Source organism: Schistocerca nitens, chromosome 5 (assembly GCF_023898315.1).
Source record: "Schistocerca nitens isolate TAMUIC-IGC-003100 chromosome 5, iqSchNite1.1, whole genome shotgun sequence".
Lineage (NCBI taxonomy): Eukaryota > Metazoa > Arthropoda > Insecta > Orthoptera > Acrididae > Schistocerca > Schistocerca nitens.
Genome location: NC_064618.1, coordinates 128,483,962 through 128,499,111, shown reverse-complemented (window position 1 = coordinate 128,499,111; position 15,150 = coordinate 128,483,962). Strand labels below are relative to the sequence as shown.

Below are 15,150 nucleotides of genomic sequence, written 5' to 3'. Positions count from 1 at the left end.
GACTGAAAAACCACTTTCTTCTTGTACCTCTGCTCCTATGGGAGCTAAGAGGTTCAAACCCTCACAATGCTGACACCTGTGAAGTTCGCTGTTTGTGAACCAAATTTGGTTAAAGCCATTCCAGTGGTTTGGTAGGAGATGCGGACATATACAAAAACATGCTATATTTTATACACACTAGCCTTTTCCCCCCATGGCTTTGCCTGCATAAATATTCTACACATATATTGCGCACGTCTCCTCCACCGTCCCCCTCTGTGCCCACTTCTTCCTCCCCATTTCTCTCTGAGCACTTTATCCTCCCGCACTTGTCCATCTCTTCCTCCCCACCCACCAAAGATGACTTACCAAACGAAAGCACTGGCATATCGATAGACACACAAACAAACACAAACATAAACACAAAATTCAAGCTTTCACAACCAACGGTTGCTTCTTTCCTGACGAAGCAACCGTTGGTTGCGAAAGCTTGAATTTTGTGTGTATGTTTGTGTGTCTATCGACCTGCCAGCACTTTTGTAAAGACACACAAACAAACACAAACATACACACAAAATTCAAGCTTTCGCAACAAACTGTTGCCTCATCAGGAAAGAGGGAAGGAGGGAAGGAGAGGGAAAGATGAAAGGATGTGGGTTTTCCCTCTCCTTCCCTCTTTCCTGATGAGGCAACAGTTTGTTGCGAAAGCTTGAATTTTGTGTGTATGTTTGTGTTTGTTTGTTTGTTTGTCTTTCGACCTGAAAGCACTTTCATTTGGTAAGTCACATCATCTTTGTTTTTAACGCCGGCCAGTGTGGCCAAGCGGTTAAAGGCGCTACAGTCTGGAACCGCGTGGCCGCTACGGTCACAGGTTCGAATCCTGCCTCGGGCATGGATGTGTGTGATGTCCTTAGGTTAGTTAGGTTTAAGTAGTTCTAAGTTCTAGGGGACTGATGACCTTAGAAGTTAAGTCCCATAGTGCTCAGAACCATGTGAACCATGTGTGTGTTGTTTTTAGATATATTTTTCCTACGTGGAAATGTTTCCCTCTATTATAACCATATATATATATATATATATATATATATAACAGAGGGAAACATTCCACGTGGAAAAAATGTGTGTCTATCGACCTGCCAGCGCTTTTGTTTGGTATATATATATATATATATATATAGGGAAACATTCCACGTGGAAGTCTTTCCGCTCCCGGGATTGGAATGACTCCTTACCCTCTCCCTTAAAACCCACATCCTTTCGTCTTTCCCTCTCCTTCCCTCTTTCCTGATGAGGCAACAGTTTGTTGCGAAAGCTTGAATTTTGTGTGTATATTTGTGTTTGTTTGTGTGTCTATCGACCTGCCAGCGCTTTTGTTTGGTAAGTCTCATCATCTTTCATATATATATATATATATATATATATATATATATATATATATATATATATATATACACTTTCCACCTTCTAATACCATGTCACCCTCACAACATCCCCTTAACGACCCCATTAAGTTTTATTTACATTCCCTCCGCAAACATGCCTTCGCCCTAGCCAGATTACACTCCCATATTCTATTTTCTCAGGCTTGTCTGACATTTGGCATTACCCCCAAAGGCCTCACGCTTAAAGTTCCCATCTCTGGCTGTAATCCTTCTTTCCATCAGTCCCTATACCAGTTCCAAACTTAACAATCCATTGCCCTCACCCACCTAATCCTTCACCTACACATCAACTCAGCCAATGAACACACCCGTCAACTCCTATCCTTAATAAAAGTCCTCAATCTTTCCTCTCCCACATCCACACCGGCTGTTCAGAGCTTCCTCCTACAGGCCAATCGCAAATTGGAACAGCATGCCACCCTCCACCTCAAAAAACTATCCAATCTCCTGGTTTCCCATCTCCGGAAAGGCAACTCACTCACCCTTCACAACCTTTCCAGCAAACCTCAACCTCCTCTCATTGCACACAGGCCCAGTCTCTCCCATCTACTCAATCTCCCACTTCCAGCTCCACTCCCCCCAAAACCTCAAAATTCCAAACAACACAATCTGGAATCACAACACCCTAATTCAGTAGTTAACCTTTCCTCCAAACCTCTCTCCCAATCCGAAACCTCTGTCCTATCCAAAGGCCTCACCTTCAGCCCCACTCCCAGATTCAACCAAACAGCCCTTGTCAAAGATTTACTGTCCTACACCCGTACTCTCTGCTGGAAATATCACTTTGCCACGAAGAAAAATGATCCTAATCCTACTCCTAATGGTCCAACTCCCCAAGACACTATCCAAATTGAACCCAGCCTGGAACAGTTCCGTCCTCCGTCACAGCGGGACCCACCTCCTCTTCCTCAAAATCACCCTCTCCAAACCTTCCAGGAATTTCTGACTTCCAGCCTTGCCTCACAATCCTTCTTAAAAAACCTCAATCCTACTCCCAACATCACCACTGCTGAAGTCCAGGCTATCCGTGATCTGAAGGCTGACCGATCCATCGTCATTCTTCCGGCGGACAAGGGTTCCACGACCGTGGTACTTGATCGTCGGGAGTATGTGGCTGAGGTACTGCGTCAGCTTTCAGACAACACTACATACAAAGTTTGCCAAGGTAATCCCATTCCTGATGTCCAGGCGGAGCTTCAAGGAATCCTCAGAACCTTAGGCCCCCTACAAAACCTTTCACCTGACTCCATCAACCTCCTGAACCCACCGACACCCCGCACCCCTACCTTCTACCTTCTTCCTAAAATTCACAAACCCAATCATCCCGGCCGTCCCATTGTAGCTGGCTACCAAGCCCCCACCGAACGTATCTCAGCCTACGTAGATCAACACCTTCAACCTATTACATGCAGTCTCCCATCCTTCATCAAAGACACCAACCACTTTCTCGAATGCCTGGAATCCCTACACAGTCTGTTACCTCCGGAAACCATCCTTGTAACCATTGATGCCACCTCCTTATACACAAATATTCCGCACATCCAGGGCCTCGCTGCGATGGAGCATTTCCTTTCACGCCGATCACCTGCCACCCTACCTAAAACCTCTTTCCTCATTACCTTAGCCAGCTTCATCCTGACCCACAACTTCTTCACTTTCGAAGACCAGACATACCAACAATTAAAGGGAACAGCCATGGGCACCAGGATGGCCCCCTCGTACGCCAACCTATTCATGGGTCGCTTAGAGGAAGCCTTCTTGGTTGCCCAGGCCTGCCAACCCAAAGTTTGGTACAGATTTATTGATGACATCTTCATGATCTGGACTCACAGTGAACAAGAACTCCAGAATTTCCTCTCCAACCTCAACTCCTTTGGTTCCATCAGATTCACCTGGTCCTACTCCAAATCCCATGCCACTTTCCTTGACGTTGACCTCCACCTGTCCAATGGCCAGCTTCACACGTCTGTCCACATCAAACCCACCAACAAGCAACAGTACCTCCATTATGACAGCTGCCACCCATTCCACATCAAACGGTCCCTTCCCTACAGCCTAGGTGTTCGTGGCAAACGAATCTGCTCCAGTCCGGAATCCCTGAACCATTACACCAACAACCTGAAAACAGCTTTCGCATCCCGCAACTACCCTCCCCACCTGGTACAAAAGCAAATAACCAGAGCCACTTCCTCATCTCCTCAAGCCCAGAACCTCCCACAGAAGAACCCCAAAAGTGCCCCACTTGTGACAGGATACTTTACGGGACTGGACCAGACTCTGAATGTGGCTCTCCAGCAGGCATACGACTTCCTCAAATCCCGCCCTGAAATGAGATCCATCCTTCATGAAATCCTCCCCACTCCACCAAGAGTGTCTTTCCGCCATCCACCTAACCTTCGTAACCTCTTAGTTCATCCCTATGAAATCGCCAAACCTCGTTATCCGCCAGGCCTCAACCTCTGCTAATTTCAAGTTACCGCCGCTCATACCTCACGTGTCTTTCAACAACATCTTTGCCTCCTCCACATGTCATGCTTTGAAGCCTTTGTCATGAAGGGGTGGGGCCCCCTGAGAACTGTTCCTTGGCCCTGACAAATAGGTTGCCCTACAAAGCACGTCGATAAGGCAGACTGCTACTACTCCCACACAATATGCCTGTCATACAGGGCAGCATACACATCAGAGACTGATCCCATGTTTTTTGCCCATATGTCTGCTCCCATGGAAGCTGGGAATTTTGACAATCCATCCAGGGGTTTGGGTTTGGGAGGAGGTGGTGGACCCACCACACACACACACACACACACACACACACACACACACACACACACACACACACACACACACAGCTTTACATATGTCTGCATATACAGATTTTATACTACTTTGTGATGTAAGCGTCTTATAGCATTAGATCATAAATGTAGTAAAGGTGTTCTACACGGTAGCATTGAAGTATGTATTCACTGTTATGCTACCAGTAGTATCAGTATTTGTGGAGGTTTATTGTTATACTACTGAAATTTTGTGATATCCCTATTTACATATTGAACTGCTGTGAAAAAGGCAAGTGTTTTCCATTAACAAATATTATTTATGTTTTTTTCAGATAAAAGTATGTTAGCTTTAAAATTTTTTAACTGTTTTACATTATTCAATGTTATGTTTGACCATAAGCATTACTACTATTATTACATGATTTTATGAATGAAATTCAGTTTGATTTTGTGATACTAGATAAATCATAAAAGACAAAATACTAGATAAATTATAAAAGATAAACACATTACTTATTCATTTGTTAAGAAGGCATCTGTAAAAACTGCATTCAGTTGACTTAGTAGATATAGATTTTAGCCTACTTCCAAAAGAGAGACTGACTGGAAAAGCATAGCAGGTTTCCATACGAAATGAGGACAAAATTAAAACGATATTCAGTGAAAAATTTATTGAGTTTCTCAAAAACAATTTTAGCTAAAAGCTGTCATGAGTAGTTAAAATCTCGGGTATTTAGCACTTTATAAATGCTAACAACATATTCGCCTTAGACGAACTAAATTTCTGATGACAAAAATAATTCCAGTTCAATACTTAACCACTCTGTTCAGTGCCCATCGGCCACTCAACATTTAAGCTTCAATATCTCTTTTGTACTTGGCCCATAACAACAGTGTTGAACAGTGAAAACCTCGTGCTAATCAACTGCTAGACTGTTGAGTGAGTCAAAGAAGTGGCAAGAGGCCAAAAACTTGCATAAAAAGTTAAAATACAATATTTCCGTGTGTCCGATGGCAATACAGCCAATAAAAACATACCACAGAACTTTCATGGATGGTTTATCTGTGGCTCCAACACGAGAGGAGTTTGAATTTCAGCATGCACAGTGCTTGCACTATTTGGTTGCACGAAGTTGGAAGATGGTCATTCTGTGCTTGATTCTGAGTGTTTTCTGCGATAAACCAGTCTTCATATTTTTGCCCCATTTTGTGGTTAAGTAATAATTGTTTACAAGCAGAAAATATTAAGGATTTTTTTGAAAATTTTTTTGTAAGAAAATTATGTATTTGTAAGTTCCTTTGGGCATATAGCTTCAGGTTTTTCCATGATGGGCAATGGCAAGAATGTTAAAATACAAGGAGAGATTGGAGTTGTTCCAGGAGGATTTCCCACCTAATACCGAAACACCAAATGGGGAAAGCAGTGGATCTGAAACAAATAAATTTATTGGATTCAAACTCTACAATTCACAGGCCACACAAATGAAAAATCACACCACACCATATATATATATATATATATATATATATATATATATATATATATATATATAAAAAGAAAGATGATGAGACTTACCAAACAAAAGCGCTGGCAGGTCGATAGACACACAAACAAACACAAATAAACACACAAAATTCAAGCTTTCGCAACAAACTGTTGCCTCATCAGGAAAGAGGGGAAGGAGAGGGAAAGACGAAAGGATGTGGGTTTTAAGGGAGAGGACATAATATGTCTGCTTGCGTCTGTATGTGTGGATGGATATGTGTGTGTGTGCGAGTGTATACCTGTCCTTTTTTCCCCCTAAGGTAAGTCTTTCCGCTCCCGGGATTGGAATGACTCCTTATCCTCTCCCTTAAAACCCACATCCTTTCGTCTTTCCCTCTCCTTCCCCTCTTTCCTGATGAGGCAACAGTTTGTTGCGAAAGCTTGAATTTTGTGTGTATATTTGTGTTTGTTTGTGTGTCTATCGACCTGCCAGCGCTTTTGTTTGGTAAGTCTCATCATCTTTCTTTTTAGATATATTTTTCCACGTGGAATGTTTCCCTCTGTTATATATATATATATATATATATATATATATATATATATATATATATATATATATATATATATATATATATGCGACAGTTTGTTTAGATATATATATATATATATATATATATAAATAAATGGCAAATAAGATACTTTTATATTCTCCAGAAGCTTAGAAATTCAATTTGAAGATGAGACTAATAACAAGACACATCTCCCAACTCTTTTCAGAAAAAAAAGGAATTTTCACTTTCAAATGAAATTCAAACCCAAAATCTTGGAGCTTATAACTAGGTTTTATTGCTAGTTGTGGAAGATGTCAAAGCTGTGCTATTTATAATATAGAATCAAGACCACATACACAGTGTTCCAATGTTAAGTGTCTTTATGTATCAATGAGAGAAAAAATTGTTTTACAAGTACTACTTCTTATGAAGTAAGGTTTTTCCATGTCTGTACCTATTTCATTATTTCTTTTAGGTTATGTACAGCCTGTTGAACACTTTACCAAACTTCTTCAAAAATTATTTATACCAGAAACATCCTTTTTTTAAATTCTTCTAAACCTAGATGCAGTACTTTCATATGGCCACTAGCACAGCACCTGATGGTGCGTATATGTAGTGGACAGTCTTGCTGAACAACCAATTTGTAGTTTCTTGTTGAGGGAAAAGATAAAGTGAAGTACTGAGCTGAAGCTATAGTTCCAAGTAAAATAATATTGTGGGATTTTATGTCTTGGCATTTTTATATTTTCAGCAGTACCTGTAAGTTGTACAAGACTAGAAAATATACTTCTGGTTTTATGCAGTTTCATTGCTACGGCTAAAAGACAACTTGAGGCAGTTTTCATTTACAGAGCAACTAATTTTGTTTTAAATAGCACTCACAACAAGGCAGGAATAATTCAACACTGTAATATATATTTCGTCAGGCTCATTCTGTCAAGTTTACAACTACTGTTTGAAGGTTGCAAGGTTGGGTACATGGGCAGTGACAAATATTGGCAATTGCTGACGAAGACGATTTAACATAGTTTCCGTTCACGAAACTAGCAACAAATACCTGTAATTTTGGAAAACTATTTGAAATAAAGTAGGAACTTCTGTCTTAGTCTTACAGTTAGAAAACCAAATAGGCAGCAACAATCACTGTTATAATGAACACCACCAGATTCAGACTGCCGTGAGTAACAAGTACAGCAAGATAAGCAATCAGACACATTTCAGATGACCGAGTCCACAACTTCAGTACAGTGAGTTAACTGGAGGACTGCATTTTGTTAGTAAGAATTGTTACTTAATGATGGTAACTTGTATTGTGCATGTGATATTTGCTATGACAGAGTTCAGTAGTGTGTCAGTAAAGAGAGTTGGCAAAAACTAAAAAAAGCTTCACAACAACCAGCATTAGAACTGTAAGACATTTGTGTGTAGCCTGTGCTAATTCAGAGTAACATTAAAGTTTTTCTTTTATTTTGAATGAAATTAAGTGAGAGGGTCTATAACTACAGACATCACTGTACAAGGGATAAATTTTAATTTGTAAAATATTTCACTAATATTTACAAACATACAAACGGCTACTTTGGAGGAGACTGAGAATTTTTTGAAGTATATGATGCGACAAGAACGTGAAGAACAGGAACATGGATAGCAAGAACATGAAGAATGGCATTATTTAGCTGAACAGTGATGTAGAGAAAAGGAACACTTAGCTAAAATGGAATATAAAAGACAGGAACATTTAGATCAAAAATTTAAAAAAGGCAGGAAAAAGCAAAGGAAAGACAGAAGGATAAAAAGGCTTTTAATGCGATACTTAGCAAGTTGGGAGAACAAATGAGAGATCAGGTTCAAGTTGTTAAAATTGGTTTATGAAATACAGTATTAACACAAGTATCAGTGAACAAATGATGGAAATAAACAAACTTCAGAATAGTGTTGAAATTAAACAAGAGAATGAACAAATGACTGACATATTAACAGACACTGATACAATGTACATACAAGTTATTGCAAATGCTCGGGGATGTGTAGCACACAAGTTGTGCAACTGTCATTTAAGTGCCAACAACGTGAATGTAACAAGTTTAGAAAAGCGTCACCCATGCTGTCATGATAAACACACATCATTTAGTCCTACAGAGGATAACAAATCAACAGCATACCAAGAATTGAAGAGGAGAGATGAGTTTATACTTGCAACAGCCAAGTATAAGGGCATAAGAACAATGATTTTATTAACCCACCATTGAACAATCCCATGGATAACAGAGGAGGTACACAATTCTGGGGTGGTTTCCACTTTGAAATAAATAAAGGAGGTCACAGAAATTTCCCATGTTTCAATCTAGAGACAAGACTCTCCTAATAATATTTTAGAAAGCTTTTGAAAATTCTCTACCAAGTCATGAGATGACGACAGAAAATTCTACTTTACAGTAAACCATTTAGAAAATTCTGCAGTTCAGAGGAGGCTATTGAACTTAAACAGTTTCCAGTCCTTTGTACATTTCGAACAACGTTTCAAATCTAAGTTATTGTCTCAATGAGCTGAGAAGGTTATGAGACTAAAGTTACTAGGACCAGAACCATATTCTAAGAGTTGCTACAGTCTTACAGAGTTTACTGAATGCCACCTTAATCAGTCCAAATTTTTGAATGATTCTACACCAGAGGAACATGTGGTACAAGTTTTAAAACACCGTTTGCCTGCTGCAGTGACAGATCTTAGTTTTACACTCCTGGAAGAATACTTAAACCTTACAGAGCTTTTAAAATTTACTTGAATGTTCAACATTATGGACCGAACAGTAAACAGGAGCAAGCATCTGGGCCACCCGGCATTAGTTACAGGGAGGGCAGACAACAGAAACATAAATATAACATTAATTACAGACTGGTTGTATCATGAGAAAATCAATGCAACCAGTCTGGTAATCACGATGAATGGAAATGTAAATGCAATTGTTTAGGTCATAAAGGTCAGTTTCATACCAAAAAGAAGTTTTCAACAAAAACAAGTACAGTTATCAATCATACAATAACTATCATTCTAATTTCAGACAGGTAAATATAAACAATATTCCTGAATTTGTACCTAGTGGTGAAACTAACAGATATCACCAATCCAACAGCAACAAACTGCTGTAGTGATTAGAAAGATTTTAGACACTAGAACAGTGGATACATGAATAGGCAATGATTCAGGCAGTGGTGACTTTTGTTACAATGTAAGGCATTAAGGGAAGAGGAAAAGGAGAGAAAATTAGTTATACAATTAACATGGAAGGGAAAGAATTGATCATTCAGGTCAACAATGGTAGTCACATTAGCTTATTAATAAACAGTTTCTACAAACACGGATTTCTAAGTGCTTAAAATCAAGGATGTTATTTTGTAAGAAGTGGTCAGTAATAAATATAAAGGGATAGACAAATAAATTTTAATTTGCAAGGGTTGAATTTCAAACAAAGAATGTTCATCAGATCATGCAGACATACAGTTAGGAACAACCTGTGAACCAGACTTAACTCCCAATATCAAGAGCATATGGAAAGAACCTTTATATGATTGTGAAGCAGTACGAAATGTTAACACAAGTAGCTGTGGGAATAAACACAGCCAATGTGAGGGAAAGCCAGTGGCCGAGTTGATCTATTTGCAATCATCAACAATGACAACACCACAGACAGAACAATTAGGCAATGTATCAGACAGTTATTTGGAAGTTTTTCACACAAACCAGCCACCATAAAAGGTTGTGTGTGCAAGTTGAAAACCAAACGTAACACCACACTGTCCATCTTAACCAATACCAATAAGAACGCAACATAAAGTAAGGAAAGAGATCAAGAGAATATTTAAGTGGAACACAACTGAACTTTCTACTAGGCCTTTTAACAACCCAACCATACCAGTAGAAAAGGCTAATGAAGTGGCTGCTTTGTGTTTGACACAATAACAGTTAACTAGTTTAAGGAAAGTGAAGAAGACTGACCTATAAACACTGATAAAGGGAAAAGATTAAGGTGTATTTGCCTGGACCTCAGAGGAGGTAGTAATTATTCATGCAGAAAGTGCCATGAAGCATTACGTAAGGGGTGTTCTCACAATAAACAGTAATGTATCTGGGAAGATTTTTATTTTATTTAAAAGCAATTTGTTATTTTATTTTCAGTCTATTTGTTAATTGCACAGGGGTCATTACCTTGAACTTTAAGAAAAGCAGTGAAATTTGTAAATGTGCATGTGAAACAAAAATTGAAAAGGTTATGATTATGTATCTCAAGTGAGTGATAAAATGTGGCAGGATAAGTCAACTATGATGTGTAGGACAGGCAAATACACACACACACACACACACACACACACACACACACACACACACACAAAAGCAGTTATTAGGTACCATAGCAAGTCAGGTAAAATCCAGTTGTAAAGGGACTTGAGATTTGGTATGTGTTACATTTTAGTTGATGAAGAGCTATTTATTAAGTAAAAATCTGTTATCCAGTTCATGGACTGGACAAAAATGTGGAAACACTGGGAAAAATGAATTCCTGAACATAAATGCAGATGCTAGCCAAGTCTGTGGGTGACGCTGTTGTATCTGATAATGAATGGCAGTTTGTGCAATGCCCTCAATATGTTGCAACCTTCACTTGTGGTCACAGAGTTCTGTGTAGTTGTGAGTTCATTAAGTCAGAGCTAAGTGACTTCAGTGGGCAAATTGTTCATGCTTGTGTGGTGGGTGTTTCTGTAACCATGATAGCTGTAATGTTTGGTGTTTCAATAGGCACAACCGAATCGAAGATGTACACGGCTTACAGGGAAAACAGAAGAATCATCAACTGCTTCATAACTGCATCATAACACAATTCACTGTGTGGTATGGGTTACTGTGTAAGAGTACAGGGCTGGGGCTACAAGTACTGCAAAGCTAAAAGAGGATGTACTAAAAGAAGCGTATGACCATGTACTGTCAGGACATTGTGGTTATAGAACAGTGAATAGTCAAATAGCAGGGTGCTACTGGTGGAAATTTAGGGAAAAGTACTTGGATTTGTATGTAAGTGGTTCATTACAATGTGCACAGTGGGCAAATGGAATCAGTAAGTTATTACCACTGAAGAGGTTACCAGAAGCAACAGAGCCTTTCAGAATGATTGAGTTGGACTTCCTCGGCTCATCCAACAAGACTTCAGTTAGGAATAAATCTGTATTAATCATTTTTCTAGATAAGTGGAAATGATTGTAATCTCTAACCAACAGCCAGACACAGTGGCACAAGCATTGACCAACAGCTGGGTGCTCAAATTTGGGGTGCCAGAAACTACACTCCTGGAAATGGAAAAAAGAACACATTGACAACGGTGTGTCAGACCCACCATACTTGCTCCGGACACTGCGAGAGGGCTGTACAAGCAATGATCACACGCACGGCACAGCGGACACACCAGGAACCGCAGTGTTGGCCGTCGAATGGCGCTAGCTGCGCAGCATTTGTGCACCGCCGCCGTCAGTGTCAGCCAGTTTGCCGTGGCATACGGAGCTCCATTGCAGTCTTTAACACTGGTAGCATGCCGCGACAGCGTGGACGTGAACCGTATGTGCAGTTGACGGACTTTGAGCGAGGGCGTATAGTGGGCATGCGGGAGGCCGGGTGGACGTACCGCTGAATTGCTCAACACGTGGGGCGTGAGGTCTCCACAGTACATCGATGTTGTCGCCAGTGGTCGGCGGAAGGTGCACGTGCCCGTCGACCTGGGACCGGACCGCAGCGACGCATGGATGCACGCCAAGACCGTAGGATCCTACGCAGTGCCGTAGGGGACCGCACCGCCACTTCCCAGCAAATTAGGGACACTGTTGCTCCTGGGGTATCGGCGAGGACCATTCGCAACCGTCTCCATGAAGCTGGACTACGGTCCCGCACACCGTTGGGCCGTCTTCCGCTCACGCCCCAACAGCGTGCAGCCCGCCTCCAGTGGTGTCGCGACAGGCGTGAATGGAGGGACGAATGGAGACGTGTCGTCTTCAGCGATGAGAGTCGCTTCTGCCTTGGTGCCAATGATGGTCGTATGCGTGTTTGGCGCCGTGCAGGTGAGCGCCACAATCAGGACTGCATACGACCGAGGCACACAGGGCCAACACCCGGCATCATGGTGTGGGGAGCGATCTCCTACACTGGCCGTACACCACTGGTGATCGTCGAGGGGACACTGAATAGTGCACGGTACATCCAAACCGTCATCGAACCCATCGTTCTACCATTCCTAGACCGGCAAGGGAACTTGCTGTTCCAACAGGACAATGCACGTCCGCATGTATCCCGTGCCACCCAACGTGCTCTAGAAGGTGTAAGTCAACTACCCAGGCCAGCAAGATCTCCGGATCTGTCCCCCATTGAGCATGTTTGGGACTGGATGAAGCGTCGTCTCACGCGGTCTGCACGTCCAGCACGAACGCTGGTCCAACTGAGGCGCCAGGTGGAAATGGCATGGCAAGCCGTTCCACATGACTACATCCAGCATCTCTACGATCGTCTCCATGGGAGAATAGCAGCCTGCATTGCTGCGAAAGGTGGATATACACTGTACTAGTGCCGACATTGTGCACGCTCTGTTGCCTGTGTCTATGTGCCTGTGGTTCTGTCAGTGTGATCATGTGATGTATCTGACCCCAGGAATGTGTCAATAAAGTTTCCCCTTCCTGGGACAATGACTTCACAGTGTTCTTATTTCAATTTCCAGGAGTGTATAATCAATGACCAAGAGAGAAACTTTATGTTGATTTGTTAAAGCAGCTGTGTAATTTGCTAAAGGTTAAGAAGTTAAGGGTAAGTCCATTGCAACCTCTGGCTAATAGTAGGGCAGAGGGGGTACATCACACAGTGGGAGAGACGCTGAATCACTATGTAGGTGTACACGATTATGAGACACATATTTGTCCTTCATTTTGAGTGCATATAATTCAAAAGCCCAGCCTGCAACAGGGTTATTACCATACGAAGTAGTTTTTGTTTGGTAAAAAGGTAAGGTAAATTTGTAAACATGTGCAGCAAGCATACACCAGAGCCCTGTAATGCCAAGAGGGGTTGTGGAATCGTGAGGACAGGTTGCCACTGTATAAAATCGGTCAGCAGGTAACATTATCGAACCAGTCCGTTCCAATGGGTAAGACCAATTAATTTTTAACTCTCTACCAAGAGCCCTACCAGGTTGGTTGAAACAACATTGCCAGTAAACACATAGCTTCAATTATCAACTCGTACAACTGTTGTTCATGTGGGGTGTCTGAAGCTATTTCAAGGAGAACTCATTACCAAGAGCCATAGCAGGCAGTTGAAAACAATATCGCCAGTAAATCTCAAGCTACAATTATCGACTCGTACAACTATTGTTCACATGGAGCACCTGAAGCTGTTTCGAGGATCTCCAGATGAGTTGACAAAGGTGTCAAAGACATAATACAAAAAATGAGAAATGTTTATGGTAAGTTGCACCAGTCATATGAGCGACTGCAAGGGCAAATGCAGCAGACAGTGATATTAGTGCCAGACTGTGTATTACATTGTAAGCGGGGTTGGTTAGACACATAGGGAAGGTAATTAAAAACAGTTTTCGGGACCTTAGATGTTAGGGCCATCTGTAAGCTGAATGATACAATTAGGAGAGTGAGTGACAGAGCAAACAAGAATAAGGTCACCATGGAATGGCACACTACACAGTTAACTAGTTTGAAACAAGGGGTATTGACCAACACGAGGGTATTGAGAAGGCTAGTGACACAGTTAACGCGCCTGGTAAAATTGGGGAACTGGGACTTGGAAGTTATTCAGGCTTGGGTGGATACTTTGGATAGGAGAATGGCAGTAGGAATATTGTTGCAATCCTTGGCAGATAGTGTGTGGGATGCTCTCAGGTGTAGTAGAGAAATTGCCAAGACAACAGTAAAAACCGTGAACCAGGACCTGAAGTTATACAGGCTCGGATGGAAACTTTGGACAGGAGAATAGCAGTAACAAAACTGTTGCAATCTTTGGCCAATAGCTTGTGGGATGCTCACGTAGTAGTAGAGGAATTGCAAGAAGCAGTCTTATATGTGGTGCATGGGCAGCAGCTGAGTCCAGTTCTGTTAATGCCAGATCAGTTTCAGTAGGCCTACAAAAAGTGCAGAAGGAGTAGCCACCAGACTCAGAAATGGTAGTTGACCCAGACAAGTTGAACCTAACACTGCATTACCATAAGGCAGTGGTTAAGATCAAAACAGATCTAACACAACTGTATATACTGGCATGGTTTCCAATTAGCAATGAGCGAGTCAAATTCAAATGTTACACCGTGCATGCATATCTACTAAAGTGGGGAACTTTGGAGAAATTCGTCCAAGTACATCTACATCCACATTAACATTTATACTCCGCAAGCCACCCAATGGTGTGTGGCAGAGGGCACTTTACGTGCCACTGTCATTACCTCCCTTTCCTGTTCCACTCGCAAATGGTTCACGGGAAGAACGACTGCCGGAAAGCCTCTGTGCGTGCTCAAATCTCTCTAATTTTACATTCGTGATCTCCTCGGGAGGTATAAGTAGGGGGAAGCAATATATTCGATACCTCATCCAGAAACGCACCCTCTCGAAACCTGAACAGCAAGCTACACCACGATGCAGAGCGCCTCTCTTGCAGTCTGCCACTGGAGTTTGCTAAACATCTCCATAACGCTATCAAGCTTACCAAATAACCCTGTGACGAAACACGCCGCTCTTCTTTGGATCTTCTCTATCTCCTCTGCCAACCCGACCTGGTACGGATCCCACACTGATGAGCAATACTCAAGTATAGGTCGAACGAGTGTTTTGTAAGCCACCTCCTTTGTTGATGGACTACATTTTTTAAGGACTCTCCCAATGAA

General features: G+C 41.6%; 1 protein-coding gene across 4 annotated transcripts in view; it reads right to left on the bottom strand.

Moving 5' to 3' along the window:
• The window catches only part of LOC126259967 (serine/arginine repetitive matrix protein 2-like), a 400,597-nt gene that overhangs the window by 261,316 nt on the left and 124,131 nt on the right, over positions 1 to 15,150 (bottom strand). The gene's annotated exons all lie outside the window — the stretch shown is intronic.